This window comes from Petromyzon marinus, chromosome 46 (genome assembly GCF_048934315.1).
Source record: "Petromyzon marinus isolate PM22_M1 ecotype Great Lakes invasive population chromosome 46, UKy_Petmar_22M1.pri1.0, whole genome shotgun sequence".
In the NCBI taxonomy this organism is placed as follows: Eukaryota; Metazoa; Chordata; class Hyperoartia; order Petromyzontiformes; family Petromyzontidae; genus Petromyzon; species Petromyzon marinus.
Window position 1 is genome coordinate 5,995,967 of NC_133712.1, and position 15,041 is coordinate 6,011,007.

Sequence of the window (15,041 nt, forward strand, 5' to 3'; positions counted from 1 at the left end):
CTCACCATGCCAAAGGGGTTGACGAACGTCTGCAGGACACGCGCTGCCTTCATCTGGGACGTGGAGCTCTGAGCAGTGCGAGCCTCGTTCTGCTGCTCTTCGCTGTTCTGCACACCACAGCAGAGCGCAGAGCGCTACAGCACATCGCAGCGCACTACAGCAACATGACAGCAATTTCAGCACAGCTCAGAATGCGAAAGCACACAAGAGAACACACAGAACGCCCCAGCACATGATGGCTAACACAGCAAACACAGCACGGTACAGAAAGCTACAGCACACGAGATCACACACAAAGTGCTTTCGCCAGCGGTGTGGGAGATGAGACATGGGTTGGTTGTGGTCGTGTGAGGATGTTGGGCTCACGTCAAACAGGGTGAGGACCGGGCGCGTGGCAGGCACCGCCCTCCGTGCTCCCTCCACTGCACCACACAAAGACAAAAGTCAAAGATCCTCAATATAGCTTTGAAAAGACTTTTAGGGCAAGTGCTGTTAGCGAGCATCTACGAAGGTCAGCACAGAACACGAAGGGGATGGGAGGACCAACACTACACCCAGCCACCTTTGTCTCCCCAGTGCTGATGCTTTACACGCACTGAGTACTCATTTAAGGCTGAATTAATCTAAGGGAGCCCCAGGACCGGTTTAGATATTCGTCACCGGTGTTGGCCATAAGCAGCTATCGAACTTGGGTCGCCAGGTTAATAGTGCAGCACGCTAACCAGCTAAACTACTGCTGTTCGTCGTGACCGGGAATGGAACTTAGGCCATCAGGATCGTGCCACTACACACTACCACTGCACAGCCGCTCTCTAGTGACATACAGACATAAGCTAGCACAGAAGATGCAGAGAGATACAGACTGAACAATACACACGTGAACACACACACCCACACACAAGCAATAATATACAGGGCCACACACCTGTTGCAACCGCTGACACACAAAACGTACGCATGCAGACAGGCAAATAAAGACACGTTAACAGAGATACAGGAATGAATACACACACATATGAATGGAAATGCACGCAATTGAACACAGACATAGACGCAAAGATAGTCACAGAAATAATACGCACATACACGCAGCAGCCAAAGAAGGGTCATTGCTTAAAACATCACCTATTATGTAAGTTTTACTTTTAGGACAATGTTACTGAAAAGTATTTTGTTATTTTGCTTGTGCCCCACTGTAAATGCAGTCAGGACATTACTTTTCGATTTAAAGCTTTCGTGACTGCAATGATTCATCTTCTTTGGTTCTTTCGGTAAAGTCACGTAGAATGAGAATAAAATAATAAATTGATAAAATAAAATAACACAATAATATTCTCACGACGTTTCGGCCACAACACAAGCGGCCTTCATCAGGTGAAGGGAGCGAGACTGTCTGGTAGGACAGCGCTTGTGTTGTGGCCGAAACGTCGTGAGAATATTATTGTGTTATTTTATTTTATCAATTTATTATTTTATTCTCATTCTACGTGACTTTACCGAAAGAACCAAAGAAGAGGACATTACTTGTTATTTATGTCACTAAATTATGTTTAATTTGTACGCAGAACATGGCAATTATTTGTATGATTACTACTCAAATTATAAGTGTGATATTAAAAAACAGCACGGTATTTTTTCATGTCAATAAAATGAAATTTACTCGTGACAGGCTAGGTGTACACATCACTGGTCACGAATAAAAAATATATAATCCATATCATGAGCTTTGCCGATATAACCAGCACAACTAAGTGTGAGCTACCTTCAGTACCGTGCCTTGTGATTGGCTGCCTGTCGTCCAATGATAAGCCATCGTGAGGACACAAGAGAGGGTTTTCCAATCGCTGTCAAAACACAGAAGAAAATTGATTGAACAATCAGTGCCACACTAGGGTGGGCATACAAATGATACCATTAATGTCACCTTTGGGGGATTGAAACATCTAGATTGTACTGTCAGGGTCAGGCAATGAACCAACAAAATCACACAGGGGTGTCAACCTACACGACAATCGTAACATTATTCACACTCTAAGGACGGACATGAACTGAGCTCCTCATTGTCACGACGGTTTTGGGACGTGGAATTAAAAAAAAGAACCACAAATGAAGAGTTCTGTGCCGGATGAGAAAATGAGATGTCGAGTTTATAATCGCAAGTAAAGATGGCATTTGTGTGATGAGTTTTGGTCTCTGGTCACCTCTGTCCAGGTGATGAATGTTCTCGATGGAGCCTTGATGGGCGTTTCGCTCTGCGGGAACAGCAGCAAAGATTATTAAACAAACGCAACCTTTACTGCAACGAGTCATTATTTTTGCAGTCACTTGTGCCTGTTTGTGACCATCAACTCGCTACATTTGTGAACGTCGTTTAACCACGGGTGGCTGAAACTCCCAAGATCCAAAACCTAGGATCTTAGCCGGGTGGTGTTGGTGGCGAAGTCCTGTAACCCAGCACTATGGAGGCAACAAGGGTGGGTGGATCACACAAATGTTGTTAAACTCCCTTCCCGTTGCTTTTCAGGTGTCATAGCATGGCCTGCTAGAAGGGGGTACAGCAAAGGTTGACTTCATCTATTCGTTCTGTATGGGATCGACTGTTGCCTCCTCGCATGTGTGGGTTTTCTCCAGGAACTCCGGTTCCCTCGCATATGTAAACACTCATTAATTGGTTGATAACACCTTCATATATAGACGACCACAAAGTTTGGGGGGAAATTTGGCACAGGCTCACCGCCTGGTAGCCTTTCCCGCTCGTCTGTGGTTCCTCCTCACGCCTCTGAGTCGTTCTCTCGCTTCGAGTGAGCGAATAATGTGCAGTGTGTCACAAGTTAAAAAATTATTATTGAAACAGTGCCGGATCATTGTGTTTGACCCAGTATTGGCCCCAGGAGCCACCCAGTCACCACCTATATTAAATCCATACTCTTTGGTTCTTTCGGTAAAGTCAGGTAGGTAGAAAAACAATAGATTACGACGTTTCGATCGCAACACAAGCAATCGTCATCAGGTGGGACAACCACACCAACTGCTGAAGACAGCAGTTGGTGTGGTTGTCCCACTGCTGTCTTCAGCAGTTGGTGTGGTTGTCCCACCTGATGACGATTGCTTGTGTTGCGATCGAAACGTCGTGATCTAATATTTTATACCTACGTGACTTTACCGAAAGAACCAAAGAGTATGGATTCCCGCAGTCACGAAAGCTTCAAATCAAGATTATATTAAATGTTTGATTATATTTATTTATGAACATTCTGCCTCTGACCACTCGCTATCCCTCTCCCCCTATGACTTTCAGTCTCTGTCTCCCACTCTTTTGTCTCTGTTCTCGTTCTCCGACTCTCTTGCCCTATCTATCCTTCATCCGTATCTCAACCGTGGCTGTCCATTATGAACCCCTCGCTGCTCCACCGAGCCGCCTCCGCTTCTGCGCTCACCTTGATGAGCGGGACGAGGCGTGCCTGCTTGACGAGCTCCCACAGCTCATTGGCGTTCTGCCTCAAGAGGGGCGGCACCGGATTGCAGCACGCGAGCACGCCCTGCAGCTCCCTGCGTCGGCAACGACGATGACAACATGTTAGAGCAGCGACACGCGTCACAACACAACGCCAGAGCAATGCAACATCACGGCAAAACCACGTCACAGCAACAACACAATCTCACAGAAACAGCACAACGTTACAACAAGCCAGCACTCCCTCTCTGTCTTGCATCAAACAGCAATGGCATGGACTAGGGTGCATATAGCCGTTGATACTGGCAAAAGCATATCCGTTCAAGATGGCGCACATATATCCTATTCATGCTGGTGTACATACGTATATTGTTCATTCTGGCGTACGTGCGTATAGGCAGCTCAGGAAAGTCTATGAATGTATAGCCTAATAAAGTATTAAAGCTTTCGTGACTGCATAAAATTACTCATTGGTTTTTTCGGTAAAGTCACGTATGTAGAAATACAATAAAATTATATTATTTATTGTATGTATAGCCTGTTTATCCTGGCGTACGTATGTATATTGTGTTCAGGCTGGCATACGTACGTAAAGCCTGTCTTGTCTGGCGTACGTATATATAGCCTGGTCATTATCAGGATCATACTAACCAATGCTATTACCACAATGCAACCTTCATCATCACCATCATACTATCACCATATCCATATCATCACCAGCATCCAGATCACCATCCACATCAAAACATTATGAGTGGCACCACCATCAACACTATCACTACCACTCTCACTACTACCAGCACAATCATCAGCCACCACCACTATTACCAACAACAAGAACAGGCGCCATATGCCAATAAGTGGCGGTGACATCACCACGGCGGTTGTCTCAGGCCAGGTGCACTCCGAAGCCACGTGCAGTGTCGAAGGCTCGCTAACAGGAGCTCACGGAACAGAGCCAGGTGCCATGGGTTGACTGACTGCAATGACTGGGGCAGATGCACCAGCTGTGCACGCGACTGTGCCAACTTGCTGCATTTTAGCCGCCCGGCACTCCGTTCTTTATTGTGAGCATCACTCTTCTGACCTTCGTTGTTGTTGGAGGGCGAATATTACCACCGCTGTCAATACCATCATGGGTATCACTCGCACCACCATCCCAACTGTCCCTGCCACCACCGGCCCCACCACCACCGTGCGCGGCTTACCGAGGCATCTCCTCTGCGATCTTCATGAGCATGTGGTTTGGGAGGACTTATCTGTGACAGCAACAGCACAACACACACCGGTCAGGCCAGGGCACAATGCACATCTCAGCAATAACAATAATCACACAGGCCGTACAGGCCCAACAACGCAACAGCGACAGTAATCGTACAACGCAACCATTGACCTACGGCACTGGAATGTGAAGTTTCTACAACTGGTTCAGGATCACGATCAGGTAAATTAAAAAGTGCTGCGTCGTACACCCCAGTGTTTGACTGTGCTATATTATAAACAACCGTGTATTGATATTTCCATTTTAATGTGTTATGGTCGAAACGTCGTGATAATTTTTATTGTTTTATAAATATTTTATTATTTATTGTTTCCCTTCAACGTGACTTTACCGAAAGAGCTAAGAATATGAATTACTGCAGTCACGAAAGTTTTAAATCAAAATTTAGACTGTGTGTTGTTTTGGTGCGGTCTTGGATCGTTTTTGTTGTTGTTTTGCTGCCTTGCCCTAAAGTGCATTGAGTGTTAAAAAATCTACAGTAATTAATGTAATTATGCAATTTGCACTTATATACTTTATATTCATACATTTGTCGCTACTCTGGACATCTGTGATAAAGAGTTCATAGCTCATCGGATTCCTCCAGTCTAAATAAATATTCTGATAAATCAAGTTAAAAATGTTGAACACTGTGGTGTTGTTCCGTTTGCTGTGTTATTCTACGCTGTTGGAAAGTCCCGTGCTTTGCTGCACTATGCTATGCAGTGCAGTACACAGCTATTTCAGCGCCGCGTGCGCTCTCACCCCGTGCTCTCGTCCTCGGCGCGTGCCGTGCGGTCGCGCCAGGCGTACAGGAGCCGGGCGGCGCTGCTCTGCTGCACATCCAGTGGCTGTTTGTGCTTGTGCAGCAGCTCCAGGTAGGAGTCCTCGGTGAACACCGGCTTGTGGTAGCGCTGAGACACACACACAGACGCACACAGGGAGAGAGAGGGAGTGACAGCGGCAGCAATAATTACCAGGGTTGTTAAAACGATCATCGGTTAACTGGTAATTGTTTTCAGCATCAATTACCAGTTCTGAAAGTCGGTAACCAATGTTTCCTGTGGGAATTTTTATCGCGAATGCACTAATTAGGATGCATGAACATTAAAACGGTACGGCGGGCCCGAGTCACCACATTGAACATAAATCGGCATTTTGAGACCCCCTCCACTGCCACTGTGTAGCATATTATTACGTTCCAGGGACTCTATGAGATGATAGGACAATAGTCTACACACATTACACCATGAACTATATCACTTCGTTGATCTAGTAAAAAAGATAAATATATTCTTTATTTATTGCTTGAGGACTTGTAACGGAATAAACAATATTTTTGGAGAGGTGGGAAAACTGTCCCGATCGAGAGTGAGAATGGTGGATTTGCTTACAAAGATAGGCTTGCAACTTGCTCACTGGTGGAGCCAGTGGGGGGTGGGGTGGCACGTGCCCCCCCAATGATCCGATCGGCATTTTGCGACCTTCACTGCCACTTTGTAGCATATTATTACGTGTCAGGGACTCTATGAGATGATAGGACAATAGTCCGAGTCCATAATTGGTAATAAGTAACGGCAAAGCAGTTATAAGTGACTCACAGAATTGTGCGCAGTTGCGTATACAGGACACGACTTCCCTGAAGGCATCAACACCTTCAGCGAGCGCGAAGCCGATCACACAACGCGGTTCGAACTCGACCCTCGATCGATGGCTGCGCCATCGCCGCACACGCGTCAAATAAAAACCAAAGGACAAGTCCTTACTTACTAACACTACCTTTTTTCATTGCTGGAGGGGTTGCCCCCCCCCCCCCCCACCTGAAAATCCTGGCTCAGCCATTGCCCACGCGCCACTCACCTTGAGGGCCACAGTTCGGCTCTGGTCCCACACAAGCTGCAGGAGGTTGGGTCGGCCCAGCGCCTTGGTGAGCAGGTCGGCGCGGACGCGGTCGTACACGTACAGCAGGTAGTGCGTGTCGGCACGCGCATAGTGCAGCATGTCTGGCAGGAGAGGCCTGTGTGTGTGTGGCGTGCATACGTGGAAGTGTGCAAGTGTTTGTGTGCGTGTGTATGCAATTGTGAGTGTGTATGTGTTTGTGTGTGAGTGTGTGCATGCGAGTGTGTATGAGACGCAGATATTAAAGTACCGCAACATTTATCTGTTGACCCATGTTTCATTTCCGGTGAAGGCTAACATCATTTGGGAGTGATATAGTAACCAGTATTGGACCTCCCCCAAGACTGACTGGGCCTTAAATGAGTACCTAGTATAAGATATGAACATCAGCACTGGGGAAACAAAGGAGGTCAGGCATGATGCTTACCACATTACCCTCTCAAACATTGTGCCAGCCTTAATAGGGGCTCGCTAAGATAACTTGAGGAGGGGGGGGGGGTGAAAGTGCTTCATATGTACTGTTCTATGAACCCAGTGATGGGACTTCAATTCCTCACCCTGGCCAACTAGATTCAGCAGTCTATTCAGGCGACACGGGGGATCTTTGTCCTTGTGTGTGAATGTGTAAGCAGTAGAGTATCGGCTAGCACCCTGTGCTATGAACCTGGTGAAACAAGTTCGATTTCTACTCACGGCCAACACCTGTGACAATTATCTGAACCGGTCCCGGCCCTCCACTAGCTCGACTCAGCCTCAAATGAGTACCTGGTGTAGCGGTGTGTAAACATCACCACTGGGGAGACAAAGGCGGCCGTGCATGCTACTGGCCACCCACCCCCTCCTTCACAGCACTTTCCCCAACAATTAGTTGAGGCTATACAGGGGATCTTTGCCTTTGTTTTTGTACGTGTGTACAAGTTAGCCCATGCATGCGCGCGCGTATGCAGAGGTTCGAGCAAGTGCGGCGTGCGTACCGGATGCGCCAGTCAGCCAGCTGGTACTGCTTGTCGGTAGACAGGCTGCAGTAGTGCATGAGGAGGTGGGCGAGCGAGTTTCTGGCGAAGCCTAGGGAGCGCGCCGCTGGGTGCGTGTCGAACAGGCCCACCACGTACAGGCCCAGGTCACGTTGCAGCCACTCAATGTCCGAGTCCGCTCCGTGGAAAACCTGCGCCCCCGCCACACCGCAGCGTCAATCACCACGTCACCGTGGCAATCACTGCGCCACTGCGTCGCCGCGTCAAGCACCACGCCTCTCACGTGGCCGGTGCTCAAGATATGGTTACAACGTCCCAAGTAACCATCGTCGCCGCCGCTGTCAACAAGGCATGGCTGCAGCCAGCCCCCCTTAATTGCTTCCTTTCTCTATTTCCCTTGCTCGGTCCGACCTGCTCCCTCCTATTCTTTGGTCCTTTCGGTAAAGTCACCACCACGTAGAAGGGAAGCAATAAAATAATACAAATATAAAACAATTAAATTATCACAACGTTTCGACTGCAACAGAAGCAATCATCATCAGGTGTGAAAACCACAGCAAGAAATTTATTGTTTTATATTTTTATTATTTTATTGTTGCCCTTCTACGTGACTTTACCGAAAGAACCAAGAATATCAATCCCTGCAGTCACGAAAGCTTTAAATAAAAATAAAAATTCTGCTCCCTCCTGTTCTCCCCGTGTAATTCTGCGCCCCGAGATGTTTGTTACGCTTTAGGTGCAATACAAGTGCAATTTATTGTTGTAAACATTCACCCAATGGCATTCATATCGAGTGTGCAGGCAGTGCAATGATACATTGGCAGCAAGCTGGAGGGACCCAGGCGTCGTGCTACAAAGTCGGCGAGGGAGAGGGATGTCTCTCTCCTTCTTTTGCTGTCTCACTCGATTATTTTGTTTATGCATGTCTACGTGAACGCGTGCCTCTCACCTTGACAATGTTGGGGTTGGTGAAGGCCTCGTTGAGGATGTGCAGGTCGTCGCGCAGCATCAGTGTGTCGATAATGAAGTCCTCTTCGCGCGTCGAGATTTGCATGAGGCAGGTGATGCCCAGGAAGGAACGGTATGAGTGATACTACGGGGCCACGCACAGGAATAGCCGCTCAACGGTGGGCGGACAAACAAGAGTAGAAGAGGCAGATAGGCGGTCGAGCGGGACGAAAGCACACAGACGGCACAACCCAACAAACCAACCGCACATCACAACTCGATATTATACGACCACACACGTCACACACACATGCTGGCACGCACCCAGACAACAAACACAGATCCCCCGTAGAGCTTTAACAGACTGTTGGGACAAGTGCTGTTAGAGAGCACCTATGAAGGCCGAAACGGCACACGAGGGGTTGGGTGGCCAGCACCACGCCCGGCCGCCTTTGTCTCCCAAGCGGCAATGTTTTTAAACATCGCACCAGGTACTCAATTGAGGCCGAGTCAAACTAGGGGAGGCCCAGGACCGGTTCAGATAATTGTGGTCTCGCACAGTTGGTACGGCGACCGGCTCCTCTTGAGGGAGCTCCACCTTCATCTTCTTCTTAGCTGCAGACACGGGGATCCGTCACTCATGGCGCGTGCGTGCAGTAGTGTGCTGGTTAATGCACTGCAAACCCAGTCACCTGATTTCATCGCTTGCGATCAACAGCAATGGCAAATATTTGATCAAGTCCTGGGCCTCCCCGAGGTCGACGGAGCCTTAAATGAGTACCGGGCACGATGTGTAATCATCAGTGCTGGGGAAACAAAGGCAGCCGAGCCTGGTGTTGACTACCCACCCCTCGTGTAATCCTGGATCTTCAGAGACGCTTGCTAATAGCACTTGCCCCAAGTCTGTTAAAGGTGATACGATTTTGTTTTTGTCGTGTGTGTGTGTGTGTGAGCCACGCCTCGACTTCTGTACTTGTCTGCATGTGTGTGTGTGTGCACATGCACGTGCAAGTGTTTGCGACTGCTGGATTAGTGCATGTCTCTGTGTTCATGGTGTGTGTGTGTGTTCCTTCACCGTGTTTGGCTTTTGCAGGCTGTGCAGAGCTTTTCTTTGGTTTCTCTGGCGCTTTCATCAGTTTCCAGCGACTACAGATCTACAGAGACGGATGAGATAGCACTCAACGGGTTCTCATCACTCACTCAGTCAACTACTTAAACACTCATTCACTTACTCAGCCACTCAGGTACTCGTTCAACGATCCAACCACTCATGCGCTCAACTACACTCTCTCACCTACCCAAGCACTCACTCAACCATTCATTCACCCACTCATCTGCTCAAACATGCACTCAAATAACCACATTAATCACCAAACCACTAAAATTCCTCACTCAGCACCCATCCGCACAAGTGGTTTGTGAAATGGAATAATGGAGATAATGATGATGGAGATGATGATGTGAGCAAGATGTTAGCACACAACAATCACGTATTACCTCAAACACTTTTGAGTTAGGATCCAATTTCTTTTCTTGAAATGGCAGAGATTTCCCGTCACTGGATGGTAGATACTGCAAGCACAAGCACATGAACAGATGCACAAGCGAACTTTTTATTTTCAACCACTTCAAGTCCCCACGTCTTCATGTTTCCAGGATTTGTGTGTCAATGAAGACCGTTTTATCCAAATCCTAAGTGACCCCGTGTTACGTGTGACCCTGTGCTAATATTGTGTCTCTATGCCTCCTATCTGTCTCTCATTTACCATGCCTCCTGTGTGTTCCCCACGTCCCTAAGTCGCTTGTATCGCTGCATTGTCTTGGTGTCCTTGTAATTCCCGTGTCTCAAAGTCCATGTATCTCCTTGGCACTCAACTACCCCTGTGCCTCCACATGTCCCTGTCTCCCCATGTCTCACCATGCCAAAGGGGTTGACGAACGTCTGCAGGACACGCGCTGCCTTCATCTGGGGACGTGGAGCTCTGAGCAGTGCGAGCCTCGTTCTGCTGCTCTTCGCTGTCCTGCACACCACAGCAGAGTGCAGAGCGCTACAGCAACATGACAGCAATTTCAGCACAGCTCAGAATGCGACAGCACACAAGAGAACGCACAGAACGCTCCAGCACATGATGGCTAACACAGCAAACACAGCACGGTACAGAAAGCTACAGCACACGAGATCACACACACAGTGCTTTCGCCAGCGGTGTGGGAGATGAGACATGGGTTGGTTGTGGTCGTGTGAGGATGTTGGGCTCACGTCAAACAGGGTGAGGACCGGGCGCGTGGCAGGCACCGCCCTCCGTGCTCCCTCCACTGCACCACACAAAGACAAAAGTCAAAGATCCTCAATAAAGCCTTGAAAAGACTTTTAGGGCAAGTGCTGTTAGCGAGCATCTACGAAGGTCAGCACAGAACACAAAGGGGATGGGAGGACCAACACACACCCAGCCACCTTTGTCTCCCCAGTGCTGATGCTTTACACGCACTGAGTACTCATTTAAGGCTGAATTAATCCAAGGGAGTCCCAGGACCGTTTTAGATATTCGTCACCGGTGTTGGCCATAAGCAGCAATCGAACTTGGGTCGCCAGGTTAATAGTGCAGCACGCTAACCAGCTAAACTACTGCTGTTCGTCGTGACCGGGAATGGAACTTAGGCCGTCAGGAACGTGCCACTACACACTACCACTGCACAACCGCTCTCTAGCGACTTACAGACATACGCTAGCACAGAAGATGCACAGAGATACAGACTGAAGAATACACACGTGAACACACACTCACACACACGCAATAATATACATGGCCACACACCTGTTGCAACCGCTGACACACAAGACATACGCATGCAGACAGGCAAATAAAGACACGTTAACAGAGAAACAGGAATGAATACACACACATGTGAATGAAAATGCACGCAATTGAACACAGACACAAAGATAGCGAAATAAATAATATGCACATACACGCTGCAGCCAAAGAAGGGTCATTGCTTAAAACATCACCTATTATGTAAGTTTTACTTTTAGGACAATGTTACTGAAAAGTATTTTGTTATTTTTGCTTGCGCCCCACTGTAAATGCAGTCAGGACATTATTTGTTATTTATTTCAATAAATTATGTTTAATTTGTACACAGAACATGGCAATTATTTGTATGATTACTACTCAAATTATGAGTGTGATTAAAAAACAGCACAGTATTTTTTCATATCAATAAAATGAAATCTACTCGTGACAGGCTAGGTGTACTCATCAACTGTCACGAATAAAAAAATATAATCCATATCATGAGCTTTGCCGATATAACCAGCACAACTAAGTGTGAGCTACCTTCAGTACCGTGCCTTGTGATTGGCTGCCTGTCGTCCAATGATAAGCCATCGTGAGGACAGAAGAGAGGGTTTTCCAATCGCTGTCAAAATACAGAAGAAAATTGATTGAACAATCAGTGCCACACTAGGGTGGGCATACAAATGATACCATTAATGTCACCTTTGGGGGATTGAAACATCTAGATTGTACTGTCAGGGTCAGGCCATGAACCAACAAAATCACACAGGGGTGTCAACCTACACAACAATCGGAACATTATTCACACTCTAAGGACGGACATGAACTGAGCTCCTCATTGTCACGACGGTTTGGGGACGTGGAATTAAAAAAAAGAACCACAAATGAGAGTTCTGTGCCGGATGAGAAAATGAGATGTAGAGTTGATAATCGCAAGTAAAGAGGGCATTTGTGTGATGAGTTTTGGTCTCTGGTCACCTCTGTCCGGGTGATGAATGTTCTCGATGGAGCCTTGATGGGCGTTTCGCTCAGCAGGAACAGCAGCAAAGATTATTAAACAAAGGCAACCTTTACTGCAACGAGTCATTATTTTTGCAGTCACTTGTGCCTGGTTGTGACCATCAACTCGCTACATTTGTGAACGTCGTTTAACCACGGGTGGCTGAAACTCCCAAGATCCAAAACCCGGGTGGTGTTGGTGGCGAAGTCCTGTAACCCAGCACTATGGAGGCAACAAGGGTGGGTGGATCACACAAATGTTGTTAAACCACCCTTCCCGTTGCTGTTCAAGTGTCATAGTATGGCCTGCCAGAAGGGGGTACAGCAAAGGTTGACTTCATCTGTTCGTTCTGTATGGGATCGACTGTTGCCTCCTCGCATGCGTGGGTTTTCTCCAGGAACCCCGGTTCCCTCCCATATGTAAACACTCATTAATTGGTTGATAACACCTTCATATATAGACGACCACAACGCTTGGGGGGAAATTTGGCACGGGCTCACCGCCTGGTTGCCTTTCCCGCTCGTCTGTGGTTCCTCCTCATGCCTCTGAGTCGTTCTCTCGCTTCGAGTGAGCGAATAATGTGCAGTGTGTCACAAGTAAAAAAATTATTATTAAAGCAGGACCGGATCATTGTGTTTGATCCAGTATTGGCCCCAGGAGCCACCCAGACACCACCTATATTAAATCCATACTCTTTGGTTCTTTCGGTAAAGTCAGGTAGGTAGAAAAACAATAGATCACGACGTTTCGATCGCAACACAAGCAATCGTCATCAGGTGGGACAACCACACCAACTGCTGAAGACAGATGACGATTGCTTGTGTTGCGATCGAAACGTCGTGATCTATTATTTTTCTACCTACGTGACTTTACCGAAAGAACCAAAGAGTATGGATTCCTGCAGTCACGAAAGCTTCAAATCAAGATTATATTAAATGTTTGATTATATTTATTTATGAACATTCTGCCTCTGACCACTCGCTATCCCTCTCCCCCTATGACTTTCAGTCTCTGTCTCCCACTCTCTTTTGTCTCTGTTCTCGTTCTCCGACTCTCTTGCCCTATCTATCCTTCATCCGTATCTCAACCCTGGCCGTCCATTATGAACCCCTCGCTGCTCCACCGAGCCGCCTCCGCTTCTGCGCTCACCTTGATGAGCGGGACGAGGCGTGCCTGCTTGACGAGCTGCCATAGCTCATTGGAGTTCTGCCTCACGAGGGGCGGCACCGGATTGCAGCACGCGAGCACGCCCTGCAGCTCCCTGCGTCGGCAACGACGATGTCAACATGTTAGAGCAGCGACACGCGTCACAACACAACGCCAGAGCAATGCAACATCACGGCAAAACCACGTCACAGCAACAACACAATCTCACAGAAACAGCACAACGTTACAACAAGCCAGCACTCCCTCTCTGTCTTGCATCAAACAGCAATGGCGTGGACTAGGGTGCATATAGCCGTTGATACTGGCAAAAGCATATCCGTTCAAGATGGCGTACATATATCCTATTCACGCTGGTGTACATACGTATATTGTTCATTCTGGCGAACGTGCGTATAGGCAGCTCAGGAAAGTCTACGTATGTATAGCCTAATAAAGTATTAAAGCTTTTGTGACTGCATAAAATTACTCATTGGTTTTTTCGGTAAAGTCACGTATGTAGAAATACAATAAAATTATATTATTTATTCATTGGTTTTTTCAGTAAAGTCACGTATGTAGAAATACAATAAAATTATATTATTTATTGTATTTCTACATACGTGACTTTACCGAAAAAACCAATGAGTATGTATAGCCTGTTCATCCTGGCGTACGTATGTATATTGTGTTCAGGCTGGCATACGTACGTAAAGCCTGTCTTGTCTGGCGTGCGTATATATAGCCTGGTCATTATCAGGATCATACTAACCAATGCTATTACCACAATGCAACCTTCATCATGACCATCATACTATCACCATATCCATATCATCACCAGCATCCAGATCACCATCCACATCAAAACATTATGAGTTGGACCACCATCAATACTATCACTACCACTCTCACTACTACCAGCACAATCATCAGCCACCACCACTATTACCAACAACAAGAACAGGCGCCATATGCCAATAAGTGGTGGTGACATCACCACGGCTGTTGTCCCAGGCCAGGTGCACTCCGAAGCCACGTGCAGTGTCGAAGGCTCGCTAACAGGGGCTCACTGAACAGAGCCAGGTGCCATGGGTTGACTGACTGCAATGACTGGGGCAGATGCACCAGCTGTGCACGCGACTGTGCCAACTTGCTGCATTTTAGCCGCCCGGCACTCCGCTCTTTATTGTGACCATCGCTCCTCTGCCCTTCGTTGTTGTTGGAGGGCGAATATTACCACCACTGTCATTACCATCATGGGTATCACTCGCACCACCATCCCAACTGTCCCTGCCACCACCGGCCCCACCACCACCGTGCGCGACTTACCGAGGCATCTCCTCTGCGATCTTCATGAGCATGTGGTTTGGGAGGACGTATCTGTGACAGTAGGAGCACAACACACACCGGTCAGGCCAGGGCACTATGCACGTCGCAGCAATAACAATAATCAAACAGGCCGTACAAGCCCAACAACGCAACAGCAACAGTAATCGTACTACGCAACCATTGACCTACGGCACTGGAATGTGCAGTTTCTACAACTGGTTCAGGATCGCGATCA